The 18,004-nt window shown below is 45.2% G+C and overlaps 1 protein-coding gene and 1 pseudogene across 3 annotated transcripts in view; one reads left to right on the top strand and one right to left on the bottom strand.

The window, feature by feature from the left end:
• Nucleotides 1-18,004, top strand: part of WHRN (whirlin) — a 103,723-nt gene that overhangs the window by 4,941 nt on the left and 80,778 nt on the right. The window lies entirely within an intron of this gene.
• Nucleotides 9,210-9,390, bottom strand: LOC115894008 (annotated as a pseudogene).

Below are 18,004 nucleotides of genomic sequence, written 5' to 3'. Positions count from 1 at the left end.
TTCAAGGAGCATATTAGAATTCAAGGAGCATATTAGAATTGAAATATTCCAGAAGTTAAGAACTGTTGCCGGTACTTTCATTTAATTAGTGATCGCACCCTCCCTCCCTTTGCATAATAACCTGGAAAGAATCTGTCCATATTAATATAAGACATTATATCTGGTCCAGCGTGTTCTAAATGACACAATTGTCCTTTTCCCATTGTGCATGGTTAGCTGAAGCCATTACAAATTATTACCACTTCCAACTTTGTGTCTGAAATGTGACTTCTCCCCCTGGTCTCGTTCCTGTGTCCAGTTTGGAAACCGTGGCTCCATGGCATGCACAGACTTTCCTCTAGCCCTGCTTTCACTCTTGGGTCCTACGAGTCCTGTCAGCAATGACATGTGGAAAAGCTCACTTATTAATAAGCCCATTATTGAGTAGATTTGTGGCTGCTGCATATCCAGAATGTGATGCAGTACATTGAGAGGGTCCATTTCTTTAATTTAGTCTTGTATATTTAGTTGGCTCAAGCTGAGGCTCAAGGTTTTAGAAAATTATGATGCCTAGATAGGACAAAAATCCTCCTTCATCTGGTTATTTACTCTGTAAATCAAAGAAGCATTTTGTAGGGTGGAAGAGAATGCCCTTAAAGAAAAAAATCGGTATTTTTATAGAAAATTCTTGCCTCCTGACTTGAATCTGGACATGAAGGAGATATAGAACCACACCAGCACTAGTGTCTTGTTTTCCTGTTGTTCCCCTCTGCTGACAAACCCAGCATTGTTTATTACTTGCCATCGATTCATCATTTGGATGGAGCTGCAAAGATAAGTGTGATCCTTTAACCCCCCGACCGATTGGATTGTGTGTATGTTGCTGCTTCCCAACTCTGCCTGCCTTCAGCCGCACTCACGGTACACAGCCTGCCTGCACCTGTCAGTGCCTGCAGCCCCTCGCTCATGTGCCTGTCTGCTCAAGCTTGAAGCACATGTACAGTCGTCTCAGAATCATAATCCCCCCTCCATCCTGCAAAGGGCTTTGCACTGAAGCAGGCGTTCATAGGGGATTAGGCTCCAACTGGTGATTTCTAGCAAGGTTGTTTTATGACCTGGAAGGGAAGCCTTTGGTTTACCCTTTTCAGGGACCCCAGACTAATCCTCAGCCAGGACCAGAGAATCTTGATTAGAAAGAATGACATTAAATGGCCGTAGGTATCTGGAGGCTGAAATACAAATCTTTCAAAACGGACTTCTTTTTTAAACTCCTGAGGAAGAATCTGATATTAACTCTGAACTCACACAGACTTCTAATTGTGCCCCAGGGTAGGGGTGATTTTTAAGATTTTTGTGCTGCTGACATTGGCCTTTTACTTTTAAAGCCTGGCAAGCAGAAAGGGTGCAGAGAATGGGAATCACTCTCTCTCCATTCTTTTTCCGTGCATTCCTGGTGTCAGCTGCAGGAAGCAGCATCATGGGGCCAGTGCACTTGTGGTTATTTATTTTTCAATAGACTATTTATTAAAGCAGTTTTAGGTTCACAGCAAAATTGAACAGAAGATACAGAAATTCCGCATATAGTGGACACATGCTAACCGCCCCCATTATCAACAATTGATGAACCTACATTGACACATCATTGTCACCTAGAGTACGTAGTTTGCATTGCACTTGCACTATAACTTTACTTTATTGGAAGCCTGTTGGGAACAGGGGAGACTGACATTAACAAGTACCTACTATGTGCTGGGTGCTTTATCCCTCCTGTTCCCTTTAACCTTCCCCAGGGGAGCAGGCAGGCAAGGAGGGTCATGCTCAAGGAGATGGAACTGGGGAGCTCAAGGTCCCCATTGGATTTAGGAGCAAGTGGCCTCCCTGCCTGGACCCCAGCCCAAGGGTTTTGTAGTCAGCCTCCTGGAAGACAATGCCAGCCAGTCCCCTTACTAGAAAGCATGGCAGATGTCACATTTTGTACTTGACATTTGAGGGCCTTTTAAGAACGAACCAGAGACTTCACTTTACTGAGTTGGCGGCAGGGGTTGGGGGGTGCTGTCTGAGACCTACATACATATCAAGGGAGAGTGGTGTATTTCAGCCTGTTCCACTGTTGGGTAGAGACATGCATCCATGCATTCTCTGAGCAGTGCTTACCACACACAGGCCTGTGGCTGATACTTGGACATCAGAGATGAACAGGACATGACCTCTGTCCTTGGGGGTATAGACCCATCCATGGCCGCAGGTCACCCAGCATTTAAAGTGCTGTGACATTCTCACGCTTCTGCATGCCCCTCACCCTCTCTGAAGTAGTCCACCCACCTGCCCACTCCTGTATCCTTTTACCTGGCTTTAGTGTCCTGCAGCCCATTTGTCACTACTAAAAGGACGTTTCTTTATGTCTGTTTATGGTCTGTCTCCCCCGTTACAAGTTTGCTCCAGGATAACCAAGATTTGATCTGCCTTGCTCATTCACGCATCCCCAGCTCCCGGCACACAGTAGGTGCTTTAATAAATAAATGAATATTTGCCAAATGAATGGAATGATCTTGCTCCTAATCCAGCACTCGTGAGTTCAGAATTCCCCAGCTCCTGAGAGTGAGATCTGAAGGAAGTCTGTGTATGCCAGCGTTGTGGGTGCTAGACAAAAACACTGAAAAAAGCCACAGGCTCTAGTGTGTGCTTTACCCCCAAGCTGGCTGTGTGGCCATGGGCAGGTCACGTGACACCTCTGAACCTCAGTCTTAGGAGCTGTGAAATGGGCATAACTACCTCCCACCTGCCTCCTTCCCAGGTGGCTGTGGGGATCAAATGACTACTAGATGTGGCAACATTTGGAACCCTCTGCTATTTGAGTGTAAGGCCTTTAAAAAAAATGTGGTTTGTGCTTGGGTACTCAACGACTTTTCTCATCCCCTGAAGCCCAGAGCCACCCTGCGAGACCCTTTCAGCTAGTTCATTTGTCACTTTGCTCTTAATTTTCAAACCACATTCCCAGAAGTGGGTTATTTCAGCAGCCTGATTGTGTCTTTGATTCCAAAATAGAATCATTTATGCATTCTGAAGCAATCAATGAACCAATTTTGGGTGAGATATATCTTCTGGCTTTTGGGTTTCTTTCTTTCTTTCTTTAAAAAAAAAAAACAAAACAGAAAAACCGTTCAGGTTTCTAGAAGCCCAGCATTTTGGGTGAAGGCCAAGTTTCCAGTAACCACACGTATGCTTAAAAGCTGCTTTATTCTCTGAGCATGCATAAATGGATTTATTTTTTCTTTCTTTTCAGTCCCGGCACCTTTGCCTCCTTCCCCGTTTGAGAATTTGTATTCCTTTTGCTAAATTGGCTGTGGCTTTGCTTCAGTTAGCAGCCAGTTTCGCCATGATTTTTTTTCTCTCCACCTGAGTTTCCTAATATCAGCATCCTCTCAACTCTGAATGCAAAGCAAATAGATCAGCCTTCCATAAACAAGCCCCCAAATGTCCTCTTTCCTGGATTCTAAAGCTGTAGGCTGCGGGGAAGAACAGAGTAAAGTGATATTAAAAGGGGTATTCCCAAATACCCGGGTGTTAGAGCCTTAGAAGTGGTAATTTACAATGTTAGCTTGCTTAAGAATTAACAAACTGCCCAGGCAAGCCTTAACCATGCTAAGGTTTGGGAAACACTGTCTTCCTTTAGGATTCCTCCATCTCCAACACTGTTTATCCCCATAAAGACTTGACCAGAGAGGTGAACTTTCCTGTCCCCATACTTAACTATTTTGCAGCAAGATTCCGCTTGTGCATGGTCAACTGATATACTAGAGAATCTAAGGAAGGGAGGTATGTACCCAAGAGGTTAGAGATGGGTTTTGGAGATGGACCTGGGTTCATCTGACAGTGTAACTTGGCTGTGACCTTGGGCCGGACCCTTTGCCTTTCTCTTACTCAGCTATCCTACCACCAAACCTGGCCCATAGTCCTCACAAACATGTCATTGTTGCTGTTGAACATCAAAAGTCTGGAAAATATGGCAGGGGAGGTCCTGCTGCAAGCATTGTAATGAAAAATGGTATGGACAGCCTTCGCTTATCTTTGAAAGTCTTCTGTTATGCCTGCTTAGTTTTTTATTTGTTTGTTTGGTTGGTTGGTTGGATTTTTTTAGGTGCCATTGGAAGAAAATACTGGAGTCAGGGCCCATGTGATCCACTGTAGCTGTCTGAATTGCAGAGTCATTTACTAAATGTAGTCAATATCCCCACGTAGACAAAGTTTCTTTAAAAATGTAGTTGCTCCTATCTGGCTTTTGGCATCGGCATTTTTGCTTTATAGCAGTAATAAAGCCTGGTGGTTGAATAGAATTATGTGTCCCCCCCACCATCCCTTCTGATTATCTGTGAGGCCTTATAACAATGTGGGTGGCATACCAGACAGTTGCATGACCCAGAGTGTGACAGCATTGTCCCCTGGATCGGCTGCATCCATAACTTTGTTTCCCAGCAACCTTCCCTGATGGCCTCCCCAGTGACCCTGATGAGGTGGGAGAGGAGGTGGCTGTTTTTAGAGCCCATTAAAGCAATTAATGCAGGTGAAATTGGTGATTTGATAACATGGGCTTCTGCACTTAAAAGAAAACCCTGTAATTTATTTAACTACATCTGAAAAGGTGTACTAAGTCTCATTAAGAGGTTTCTGATTAAGAAAAGAAACGTGGTCCAGCTTTCAGAAATGAACCTCCCGTGTGGATAGGAAAACTTTGAAAGTCAAGGGAGGGATTTTCCTTCTGCCATGTCCATCCTCCTGTCCCTAGACAGAGGAGTAGCATCCTTTGTAGTGTTTGGACCCAGTGTACCCTTTTCCTTTTCTTCATCTCTTTCCTTCTGCCTCCCTCCTCTTTCTCTTTAGTGAACCATACATTTCTCCCAAATTTTCCCTGACTCTTGAGCCCCTCTCCTCCTGCAAGTCCTTCCAATCCTGACATTTTAAAGTCTGCTTCGCAGGTCCACATACATGTACAGCTGTTCCTCAAATTCCTCTTTCCCCAGATGTCTGCATTTCCACCCATCTTCTAGCCTTGTTGTCTCTGCACAGGATCTGTGCCTCCTTTTAGTGTATTTATCTATTTTTTAATTGCCTACTCATGGTGCTTTCTTTCGCCCTTAAATCATGGATATTTCCCCTGCTCTTGTTCCCCACTTTCTCCCACTTGAGGATTGCACCAGCCCCAGGGAGGCTGGGCTCTCCAGGCTTTACTTCTCTCCAGCACTTCTTAGACCACACCTCTTTCTTCCCCATCACCACCATCGCCACCAGGACTGCCGAACTGCAGTAGCCTCCTGGCCAGCTTGTCTGTCTCCTGTCTTGCTCATCTGCCCACCAGTCTGATGTCCATCCTGGTGACAGGGTGCACTCTCTAAATATGTATTTCATCAAGCTGTGCCCTGCCTACAACCCTGCTCTTGAGCTGGGAGCCTGCAGGGCAGACGCCAAACTCCTCAACCTCGTATTTGGGCTGCCCATGCTCTGATCTTTACCTGCAGACAGTCCTGTTCGCCAAGTTGTGTCCACTTGTGGCCAAGTAAGCAACATACCCTCCTCTGAAGTAAGGCTTTGATTCTCTCCAGCTATTGACAACCACTGATCCTGTTAGCTGCAGCCTCAGTACATCCTCTCCAGAGGACCTGCCTGCTCACCTCTGCCACTGTCCCTATTTCCAGGAGCCTGCTCTTCCCTCCTGAACCCCCCAGCCTTTCTCACTTCTGTCATGACACAGATAATGCGTTTCTTGGTGTTTTCTTTGTTGCTCATTGTATGATAATAACCTTTGATAGAGGGCTTAGAATGAGCCAGACACTGTTTTCAGTGTATGTGTATAAAGTCACTTAAGACTTACAATCACCCTGTGAAGTTCAAGGTAGGTATCATTTTCATCACTTTGTTTTCCAAAACCGCCAAGTGTTTGTCACTTGCCGGCCATCCCAAAGGTGGAAAGTGGCAGAGCTATGATTTACACCTAGGTGTTGTTCACTTGAGGGATTGCATCTTTGCCCTAACAGCAGGGAGAAGGGATGCCCTGCAGTGCTCGAGCCTGAGCTCCGAAGCCTTGGGTTTCCAAGCCTGGCTCTACCACTTTCTAGCTGTGGGGCCTTGAACCAGCTGCCTAACCTCTCTGATTCTCAGATTCCTCTTCAATGACGTTGTGATGGGAATAATAGTAAAATAGCAGACAAGTTACTTACCTTCTCTGTTCAGGTTTCCTCATCTCTAAAATGGGGATACTGATGGTTATGCAGATAATGTATTAAAGCACTGGGTGCATCCGTTGGTCTGAACATTTGATGATCATTTACCATGTTCAGACTCCTGTGTTGGGATCTGTTTTCCTACCAGATGCTGCTCTTCCTGGCAAAGTAGAAGGTACAAAACAGATAACACACACAAGATGCTTACAGTACTTAGTGCACTAAAAAATATCACCACCGTTGGGAATCTTCTGTGACATCACAAGCTCTGTGTGGGTTTCACATACATGCCCCACTGACACCTCACCATACCCTCCGGGAGAGGACTCTGAGAATTGGAAGAGGAGGTAACCCGTCACGGGCACATGGTCAGGGGTGGCGGGACTAGGATTTGAATCCAGGTATTCCAGCCTCTAAAGTGCATGCTCATTGCCAGGGCTCTTGGCTGGCTGCTAAGAGAGAAGCAAGGCATACAGCCCAGCATGGTGCTGGCAAGAGCAGGAGTTCAGTAAATATGCGTTTCCTCCCTGAGTTTTTTCCTTGTGGAAATGGCTTTGTAGCTATTTGATGAGAAAACCTAGGTTGCGGCTGCTCTGTTCTCTCCTGGGCACACTGTATGCATTTTATTGACTAGATTTCAGGGACAGAGGTGGCATTGGGCACTTTTTCCTTTTTTTTTTTTTTTTTTTTTTTCTTTTTCTTCTCTCTTATCTCTCTCACCATGCCTTAACCTTTGTCAGGTTTTTATTTTGTACGTTGTGTGTGGAAATTCCCTGATAGATAACTGAGACTTCAGTTCAACCCCCATTAGAATAAACTGGTGACTTGTGAAATTATCTTGTTGAATAGCGGAGTCTCTGAATTCGTCCACACTGCCAGATCAGCACACTTCAAGGATGAGAGCAGGGTCTCTCCTGGGCCTCATGTCAAAGGCTGGTGGTCATCAACTCTGCTGTCACAGACTGGACAAGTTAAAGGGGCATTTTGTTTGGTCATAGGAAATGTGTAATAGAGGAATTTGTCTAGGCTCTTAAAATGTGTTTCTTCCCCACTTCTCCTTTTTTTTCCTTTTTTTCTTTTTTAAAGAGATAGGGTCTTATTCTTTTGGCCAGGCTGGAGTGCAGTGGTGCGATAATAGCTCACTGCAGCTTTGAACTCCTGGGCTCAAGTGATCTGCTTGTCTCGGCCTTCCAAGCAGCTGGGATTACAGGTGTGCACCACCACACCTGGCTAATTGTGTTTATTTTTGGTAGAGATGAGGTCTCACTATGTTGCCCAGGCTGGTCTCAAACTCCTGGGCTCAAGCGATTCTCCTACCTCGGCCTCTCAAAACACTGGGATTATGGGCGTGAGCCACTGTGCCCGGCCTCTTTATTTTAATTACCTAACATATATGGACTTAATTGTTTTTCTTTTTTTTGAGACAGGGCCTTGCTCTGTCACCCAGGCTGGAGTGCTCTGGTGTGATCCTGGCTCACTGCAGCCTTAACTTTCCAAGCTCAAGCAATTCTCCTGCCTCAGCCTCCCGAGTCACTGGGACTACAGGCTTGCGCCACCATGCCCAGCATGGTGTGTATGTATATTTTTGTGTGTGTGTATTTTTTTTTTTTTCTTTGTAGAGATAGGATTTCACCGTGTTGTGCAGACGGGTCTTGAGCTCCTGGGCTCAAGCAATCCACCCACCTCCGCCTCCCAAAGTGCTGGGACTACAGGTGTGAGCCACCACGCTGAGCCTGGACTTAATTTTTAAAACTTGAAAACTTCGGAAAAACACCAAAAGATGCTCCCCAAATCAGTAGTAATTGTACCCACTCACCTACCCAGAAATAATCACTGTTGACAATTATAGTACTCTGTGTGCGTCTGTGTATGCATTTATATTGGGAATTCTCCTCAAAGCTGCCATTCTGTGCATCGTTATCTAGCCTACTCATTACACCAAGCGATGCGTGATGACTGTGTTGCCACCTTGATAAATGTTTCTACCGTGTGATTTTTAATGATTGCATAATATATCGTAGTGAAGAGGTACATGATTTATTTAACTAATTTCTTCTTGTTAGACAGTTTGTTTTTTAATATTATCCATATTGCTGCTTTAAACATCCTTGCACATTCATCTTTAGGCACATTTCTTTTTTTTTTTTTTTTTTTTGAGACGGAGTCTTGCTCTGTCACCCAAGCTGGAGTGCACTGGCCAGATCTCAGCTCACTGCAAGCTCCGTTCCCAGGTTCATGCCATTCTCCTGTCTCAGCCTCCCGAGTAGCTGGGACTACAGGCGCCCGCCACCTCGCCCGGCTAGTTTTTTGTATTTTTTTTTTTTTAGTAGAGACGGGGTTTCACCATGTTAGCCAGGATGGTCTTGATCTCCTGACCTTGTGATCCGCCCGCCTCGGCCTCCCAAAGTGCTAGGATTACAGGCTTGAGCCACCGCGCCCGGCCTAGGCACATTTCTAATAATTCCTTGGGCTGTCTTTCTAGAGGTGGCATTGGCTCGGGGGAGAGGCGCAATTTTAAAGCTTCTGATTAACTGTTGCCAGACTGCCCCTGGGAAGGAATTTGTTTTGTATATTCCGTCCCACCAGCATTTAACAGCACCGGACGCTCTTCATTTTTCTCCAGCCATGCCAACACTGGGTATTGTATTTCTTTTCCATTTTTGCCAGTCTGGTAGACAAAAAGGTATCTTGTTTTAATTTACATAACTTAAATAGTGAAGTTAAACTCTTTTTTTTTTTTTTTCAAATTACAGCTACTTTTAATACTTTGGGGTGAGCGCCACAGGAATAAAAAACACTGGAAAGGGGTAACCTTGTCACCCCTGGGAGTGACCCAGGAGGAGAGAGGCCACCTCATGAGGGAAGGAAGCATAAAAGGGACTTGCTGCAGACTCAGGGCAAAGGGAAGCCATCAGGGCTGGGACCTGTGGGCCCTGCAGGAGGAGACATGGGCGTGGTGGGACTGGCTCCAGGCACTCAGGGGAAGGGCAAGAGGGTTGGACACGAAGCACAAAGCTACTTGGGTTCCTGCTTCTTCTCGTTTGCCTTTTTCTGCTTCTGCTGCATGATCTCCGAGTCCCTCTGCTTGCGGGTGGCAGCAGAAAGCCTGTCATCTCAGTGCTGTCCATTAACCGAGGTGCGCTCTGCTATTTCATACTCTTCTGGCGGGGAGCTCTCGCTGGTTACCACAGGTCATGGTGATGGCAGCGGCTCCGACCTGCCTCCATTACATCCCCTCATTCAGTCCCACATTGCAGTGAAGTTAAACTCTTTTACATGTTTATTGTGTGTGTGTTCATGTATTTACACGTATATATTTCGTGCATAACTATGCACGATTTATCCTATCCCCTTAGGGGATAGGATATCCTATGCCCATTTATCACAAGAGTTTTACATTTACACGATATCCTATGCCCATTTATCACAAGAGTTTTACATTTCAGTGTCATCATATCTATCATTATTTTTCAGACATCGGCTGAGTAGGTTTTTAGGAAATGGTTGATTCATTCACCTTGAATTCAGATGTTTCATCTGAGCTTGAATTAAATTGGAAGCCCATCACCTTTTCAACTGAGAATTGTCAGAAAGTGATGAGGCTCAGGGATATCAAGAGTCTGGGAGGAGACTAAATCCCATTAACGTATCTATTCATGAACTGAGAAAATGGTATGGATATAAACAGATATTCCTGATGGATCTCTTTGCTTCAAACATCGATCCCAGACAACAAAATGCTCCATTGCAAACCCATTGGGGTTCATCTTGACTGAATATATTTATGACTCTGAGGATCTTGTTTTCCTTAAAGAAAAAAAAGAATAAACAGACAAAACTTAAAAGAACATTTATAAAGCAATTTACTTAAATTATAACAGACTAAAAGCCAGGCTTTGAGGATAATTGAAGAATTGCATTAAAAAGGAATCAATATCTTTCTGGAATTTGTTCTGTCCTCATGAGTTGTTTTGCAAAGCGGTGGACAGCCTATCTGTCACTTTCTTGGAAATTTCTTGTAGCGTTATCCCCAAGGTCAGGATTTTATCCCTCTCTTTGAAGGTTTATGTTTTTTCTTTTCACACAGCCTTAACTCACCCAGACATTTAGAAGCAATGACAGTGGAGAGCAGGGACTTTAAAATGTCAGGTCTTTCTTCCAGCCTCTGAGATCCCGGTGTTCCCAGCATGGGAGCAAAGGTTTCCTTCTGCATCCTCACACTGAACCCTTGGAGAAGGTCAAACTCTTAAAGAAAAGAGGGTGGAAGGAATGAACAGTTGGTTTTCATATCTTTTTTAAAGAAACTTTTTCTTTAAATGTTCTTCTTTCCTTAAATACTCTCCTATCCAGCCGTAAGTTTTTAAAAACCTACTTCGTGAGGCCCAAATTAAAGGCATATTTAAATAGCATTAAAGAAAACCAGAAAAGGGGAGAAGACACCCACGTTCCCATCCTTCTAACTGGACATCATGCATTTCTCTGCCATCTCCCCTGGCCTTTATCCCTGTGTATTCACATTTCCTCAGTTGTCGAATCACCTGTTTCCTTGCATTTCTGTTTTGACATATGTTGTCATGTTGTTTAATGATCCTTATGTTGAGCTGCATTTCAGGGGTGGGGTCTTGGATGGGTTCACACCAATGCTCTGTGGTCCACTCGATTTACCCTGGGATGCAGCAGTTCAAGGAAGCGAGGTGGCTGCACAGAGCCGGAGCAGATGGGCCATGTCATGGCATGGCTGTATGGCAGGTCCTGGCTCCCTGATGAGCACACAGATGTTGAGGATGCTACTGTAAAGCTACAGTTCTTTGAGAAACAGAATTCTTACCACACCACTGCCCAGTTATGTCATCATTCCAAAATAATATAAGAATAACAATTTTTGGACTTTCATTTAGGAGAATGTTTACAAATGACATGTGTTCTTAGACCAAACTCAGTAGCTTCAGAGCCTTTCTATAGAGTGGAGGGAGAGAGGTAAGAGAAGAAAGCAGAATATTGCCCAGGCATCTGTAAAAAGGATCTCTATCTCCAGCTGCGTAGAAAAGGCATCTAATTCTAGAAACGTGCTTAGATTTTAGTGTTTATTCACTTGGCAGTGGTTTTATTGAGCATCTACCATGTGAGTGGTGTAGTTTAACACCCTCTTTAAACTTTACATATCTCATTTGCTTATTTGCTAATGCATTTATAATTAAGATTCTTACTTAAGTCAAAAGTAATTGAGTGAGTTAACCTGAAAAACACTTCATTAAAAAGGTAGAGGAATCAGAAGTGATCTTTGAAAGTGCATGCGTGTGTGTGTGTGTGTGTGTGTGTGTGTGTGTGTGTATGTGTGGTGCCTTTGATAGGAACAGTATATTGAAATTGAATTCTGAGCCCTCTGGCAACCAAGACAAAAGGAGAAATTAATGGATTATTTCCATTCTACTAGAGAAATCACTGGTAACTTCAGGAGAGGTAAATTTCTTTATTGGTGTTCAATTACAAGAAGAAAGCATCTTTCATTTCTTCACTGTCTCTTTATGTGGAATCTCTTACTGTGTCCTATGTTTTCTACTTATTGAAACATCTCTGATCAAGCCAGAACAATTTCTTGCCTTCCTGGTCAACTGAGAAAGGTGTAGATAATAAAATAATCATTTGCATAAGTAAGTATGTTGAGATATGTACTTTCAGGGACAGAGCATCACGTGCAAAGGCCTGAAGTGGAAAAAAGCTTGGAGTACTTGATCCTGTAAGAAAGCTCAGGTGGCAGGGCAGGAGATGAGGCTGGCCAGGCACCAGGGCCAGGCACACAGGCTCAAGATGCACTGTGGAGAGTTTTATAGCAGAAGCAATGGGGAGAGTTTAGGGCAGGGAAGGGCCAGAGTCCACTTATGTTTTATAAGGATCCTCTGGTTGCTCTACAATGACTGGGCTGAGAGAAGAGGCTGGGAAACTGTTACAGTTAGTGGTCCCTGTAAGAGGTAATTAGCACAGATAAAAATGGTGCAGATGGAAGGAGCTTGGAAGACAGAGTGCTAATTAGGGTTTTACTTTCTCATGACATTAAAATATGCTACTGGGGCAGAGTCCGCATCACCGATTTCTGTCCTCCCTCAAAGCAGGGCTAAATGGGAAGGGACTTTCCAGTCCATGTGGCTGGACCCAGCACCTGCTCCGGGTTCAAGACCCTAAAGGACTTTCTCTTGTTTACATCCTGTGAGGCCCACGTCCTTTTTAAAAACCCTCCCCTATCTGTCTTGGGCCAAGGTGTAGGATTGGCCTGGTGTTAAACTGCTGGTGAGAGGGCAGTGGAGAGAAGCAGGGAGAGGGGCATGAATATGGAAAGTTCAGGATCCAGATCCAAGCCCCCCTTTTGTCCTCTGTGACCGTGCATAGACACTTCACCACCTAGAATCGCTTTCTTCATCTGTGCAGTGGGAAGAATAAAACATGACATCATCGCTGTAATTTTGCTGTTACTAATGCTACCCACTATTTGCCGAACACCTCCTGTGCGCCCTGCCCAGTGCAAGATGCTTTGTGCACATTTTCTGATTGGTTCTCATTCAGTTTACATGACAACTCCATGAGCATAGGTGTTATGACCCCTTTTAATGAGTGGGAACGCTGAGGCTAGAGAGGTTAAGTGACTTGTCTGAAGTCTCATAGCTCGGAAGGGGTTGAACACTGTTTGAGAATGGCTTTCTAGCAACTGTACCTTCAGGGAAAACCCTCTGAGGGAGTCTGCACCCTAGACACCACCAGGTGACCCTTTTCATTTTGGTGCTTTGCAATGGTTTAGGGCCCAAGGTTTAGCCCCCAGATGATTGGAAGATAGAGCCAAGATTCGCTTAAACTGGGAGCTTTTTGGAACCTGTGGAAGAAAGCACGAAGGAGGGTGGATCTCTGCACCAGAGTGAGCACTGCCTTGGGAGAAGGACATTGCAAAGCCTCCACCCAGCCCCATCCACATTGTCAGGGGAATTCAGGTCCTCTGTAGACCAAGATGGTGTAGTGCTTCCCCCTGCAGGTAGATACAGGAACTACAACAGGGATAAGGCATGCCCCAGGGGACACCCTGGCAAAGAAATGTGATTGATTGTCCATGAATAAAGACACACTGCCTATGGCTTCAGGAATTCCATTTTTCTCTAGTTTAGGGAATTAGATGCATGTATACTCCAAGATGGCACATACAAGTATGTTCATCGCAGGTGATGTTGCTAGCAAAAAATGAGAAACAGCCTAAATGTCCACTGATAGGAGAATGAGAATTTGGTAGTGATGAGTCTTTTCCGGGGAATGGGATGGAGTGTGGGAAGAGGTGAGCTTTATGCCATTGAACTGGTAAGAAAAGATCTTCAAAATACATTTTTAGTGGAAAAAAATACGGAGCAGAAAATGTTCAGTTGTGAGTTGATTTATGTAATCCGATGATAAGCTTGTATATATGTATATGTGTGTTTATAAAGCACGAGAGCAAGTCAGGAAGGACAGACATCAACACACATCAGTCGTTACCACGGGTGGTGGGTTGAGACTTCCACTCTGGATTCTGGGTACTGAGTTCTTTACAGGAATAATACCTTTTTTTTTTTTTTTTTTTTTTTTGGTATCTTACCTATGTTCCAGGTGCTAAACACTTTGTATATGTATATATTAACTAATTTAATCATCAGAACTTCCCTGTAAGATAGTACCTCTGTTATCTCTCTCTCTCTTTTTTTTTTTTTTTTTTTGCCTGGGAAGCTGGGGCACAGATCGGTTAAGTAACTTGCCCAAGGTTACTGTTGGCAGGTGGCAGAGCTAGGATGGAATTTCTACAGCCTAACTCCAGGGCTGTGGCTGTTAACCACGCTTTCTTCACTTGTCTCTCCAAATTTCATGTGTATCTAAGGTGTCTATGCTCACATTAAGTGTGGTCTGCCTGACTGCTGATCTGAAAGAGCACTGGTCTTTCTGCGTCCTAATTTGAACAGATTTCTGGGGGCTATCTGGCATATAGAATATTAAATATCTTGTTCAATGAATGAATGGACGGTTGGCTAAATGAATGAGAAGGAGCAGGGAGAGGTTCTAAAGGAAACAGAACATGTAATGTGCCTCAAGGAACTTATCTTGTAGTCTTAAAGACAAGACCACAAATGTGACTCAGAGCCTGTGGTATAGATGGCAGCACAACCACAGAAGTGTGCTGGATGCTCTTGGAGGAAAGAGTCAGCCACAATCTGGGAAGCCTTTCTGGAGGTCGTGGGAAAGGAACTGAGTGTTGAAGGCAGAGCAGATGTGAGGAAATGTGGATTAAAGAAGGATGTTTCTTAAAAAGAGGAAAGTTGGGGGACACATGTGTTTGTGTCCATACAGATTTGAGGTTTAGAGAATTCCTGGGGCCTGTGTTTGGGAGAAGGAGCTGGCAGACTCCGGAAGGGAATTGGCATGCATTTAGTACCTACCGTGTGCTAGGTACTGTATTCGCAGTTTACAGTGTCTTAAATCTTTACAACAGTTGCTTTTAATTTTATTATTATTTTGAAATAGAATCTCACCATGTTGCCCAGGCTGGAGTGCAGTGGCTCAATCATAGCTCACCGTAGTCTCGATCTCTTGGGCTCAAGCAAACCTCCCACCCCAGCCTCCTGAGTAGCTAGGACTACAGATGCACACCATCATGCCTGGATAATTTTAAATTTTTTTGTAGAGGTGGGGTCTCACCATGTTGTCCAGGCTGCTCTTGAACTTCTGGCCTCAAGTAATCCTCCTGCCTCTGTCCCCCAAAGTGCTGGGATTGCAGGCCTGAGCTGCTGTGCCCAAACAACAATTGGTATTTATATATTTATTTATTTAGAGACGGAGTCTCGCTCTAGCTCAGGCTGGAGTGTAGTGGTGTAGTCTTGGCTCACGGCAACGTCTACCTCCTGGGGTCAAGCAGTTCTTCTGTCTCAGCCTCCTGAGTAGCTGGGATTACAGGCACCCACCACCATGCCTGGCTAAGTTTTTGTATTTTTAGTAGAGATGGGGTTTCACCATGTTGGCCAGGCTGGTCTTGAACTCCTGATTTCAGGTGATCTGCCCGCCTTGGCCTCCCAAAGTGCTGGGATTACAGGCATGAGCTATTGCGCCTGACCAGCAATTGCTTTTTAAGTGTAGAAACAGGCACAGAGAATTTAGGTAATTTGCTCAGTGTCACACAGCAAGTCGTCTGCAGAGCCAACACCATTGTCCAGTGTGTCTGAACACACAAAGCCCCAGCTAGGCAAGGTGGGGCTGGGAAGAGCAGGCATGCATCATTTTTTCCTCCCTTCTGGGTCACTAACCTGGGTCTTAGACCAGCTCTCCTTCCTGTGGTTAAGTCTCTGTTTCTGAAAAGAGAAAACCTTGCCCTTTGAGGTCTGCACCCTGAAATAAGCTGGGTGACTCATCATTACATGTCCTTGCTTGAGACTTCTGGAACACCTCTGTTGCACATGCTCCTCAGCACAGTGATCTGATAGTCTTGTGACCTTGAGGTCCACCCCATGCTTGCCTTTGGTGCATGGTTTTGAACACAGAAGCATATGCGTGTCTGCCGTGTTAACACCTCCCATTAGTCCCCCTACACTGTGACCCTCTCCAGTCTATTTCTTACTCCTATGTTAAGCAGAGAATCATGTCAGCCTGGTCTATGAATTTGGGGTTTCAGAGTTGGCTCCAAAGAGCTGAGTGAGGCAAATTTGCCTCCTGAGAGCATTAATCCAAGTAGCAAGTTATTAAGTTTGAAGACATACACATGTAATTTACATTTCCATAATCATAGCGTGCTGCCGGAATAGTCATCTAGTGATGGATAGTATCTTAGTCGTGCCAACTGCTGGGTCAGATCGAGATTTCTCTATGATCTGAGTTAGTGAAACGCCCCAGGGTCAAGTTTCACCAGTAAACACGTGATAACGAGCGTGGGAACACAGCACTCTAATGATCATGCCTGCATGTGGTGGGCTGTCCCCAGATCTCGCAGTTTTCCTTTTCAGCCGTAGCTCATTGAATTCCTCAGTGATAGGCATTGTGCTAATAGGGCTCCTCTAAGTAAAGAGAAAGGAGAATGGTGATCTTCGTTTTGCAGGAGAGAAAACAGGGGAACAGAGAGGTGTGGTAACTTGTGTGAGGTGGCACAGCTAATAGGCCATTGATTCAGGAAGACTGGTGGATCCTGTGGAGCTGTCATGGCTTAGAGAGGGGTGTGGTTGATGGAGAGTCACCAACATGCAGATGGATGTGTTGGATGTGACTTACCACCTGCAGGCAGCTTCCTACAAAGAGCAAGGACACAGCCATGGCCTCGCTGGAGGGGCAGCCCTCTGGCCTTCAAGTCCTTTCAAAGTCTCCTGCTGCTGCTGATAGTGCTGAGTTGGAGTGTCCATCCTGCCATAATTGAGATGCTCCAATTGTCCTTCTGATGTTTCCTTAAACCCTGTGGAACCTCAGAGCCCCCAAGCTCTGGATCTGGTTCAGTGACGTGGTAGTAACACCAACCAGCACAGTTCAAGTGCTCACTGCTGGGATGGGAGAAACTGAGGAGAGTTTTCCAGGTCCAGAAGTCAGGTGCCTGGTAGGCGCAACCCTCAGCCTGCCTGGAGTCTATCCCTGGGTGTCCCAGAGCCCCTGATCTCTCTACTTTAATGACCTGTGACCACCGTGAGAGCAAATACAGTCTTTCCTTCTAAATACAGCCCTGAATCAGAAAGACATAGAAGTTTAACTTGGGACAGGATCTTAGCAAACAGGTCCAACCTGCTCATTGCCAGAGGGCAAAACCACGGCCTAGCAAGGGGAGAAGTAACCCTAGGACACCCAGCAAGCTGGTGGCACAACAGGGACCTGCTGGGTCTCTGTCTTACAGGCTCAAGCTCTGCTGCCTAAGGCTATGTGCTCTGTAGGCTGCTCTGGTGAGAGAAGTAAAATGAATGGTCTGGTGCACCTAACTGTGGGTGAGGACCTCGCGATCCCCTAGGTGGCCTGAGCCTCAGGGATCAAGGTAGCAATGGTGGGTGAGTTTGAAAGGCTGGTAGAGTGGCTACAGGGGAGAAAGCATTACCAGCTTTGTTAGGAAATAACTCTCCTGTTTAATGATGTCCTTTAAAATAAGCAAGCAATGGTTTGTAGAAATGGAGACAAGAAGGCAGTAGGAGCAGAGACCGTCCCCTTCCCCTTCCCTGCATGACCCACACACATTTTAGTATCATTAAACAGCAATGGATGGAGCTGTTCCTGCAGGATTCCGATGGCCACTGCACCAAGAGCCTGCGTAGATGTTGAAAGCTTCTCTCAGGAATCTTGTTTATTGTCAGTTTTGCCAGAAATATAAAAAAGCAGTAGAGGTTGATGATATTCTTGCTCTCCAAGACCCACAAAAAGCCCATATTTATCCCCAAAGAATAGTCATTATCAGAGGTAGATGAATGGTCTACGCTTGAGTGGCTGGCTGAGTTTCTAATCTCAGAGTCCTGTGATGGGGAAACTGAGGCGCAGAGGGGAAGGAGGCCCAGGGCTGGCCTTCTGCGTTCTGGGCTGTGCCTCTTGTACTCCTGAACCTTATGTGTCCCTTCCCATCTTGGGGCTTCAAGGTCCCCTTCTGTAAAATACCAGAGGTGGGCAGCCTATGGGAGACTCAGTGACTTGGCCCAGGCCCTCTCCAGCACTGGCTCTCCATGGTGTTCTCATCAAGGGCATTAACCTCCTCTCTGTTCTCAAGGTTGCTGCTGGCCTATTTATAGAACTGACCAAGAGGATTCTACTGTTGCCGGCGATAAAGAATACAAATGATGCTCTGCGCATTGTTCTTTATT

The sequence above is a fragment of the Rhinopithecus roxellana genome, chromosome 16 (assembly GCF_007565055.1).
Source record: "Rhinopithecus roxellana isolate Shanxi Qingling chromosome 16, ASM756505v1, whole genome shotgun sequence".
Lineage (NCBI taxonomy): Eukaryota > Metazoa > Chordata > Mammalia > Primates > Cercopithecidae > Rhinopithecus > Rhinopithecus roxellana.
The sequence above is the reverse complement of the archived record's forward strand: the minus strand, read 5'-3'. Positions and strand labels throughout refer to the sequence as shown.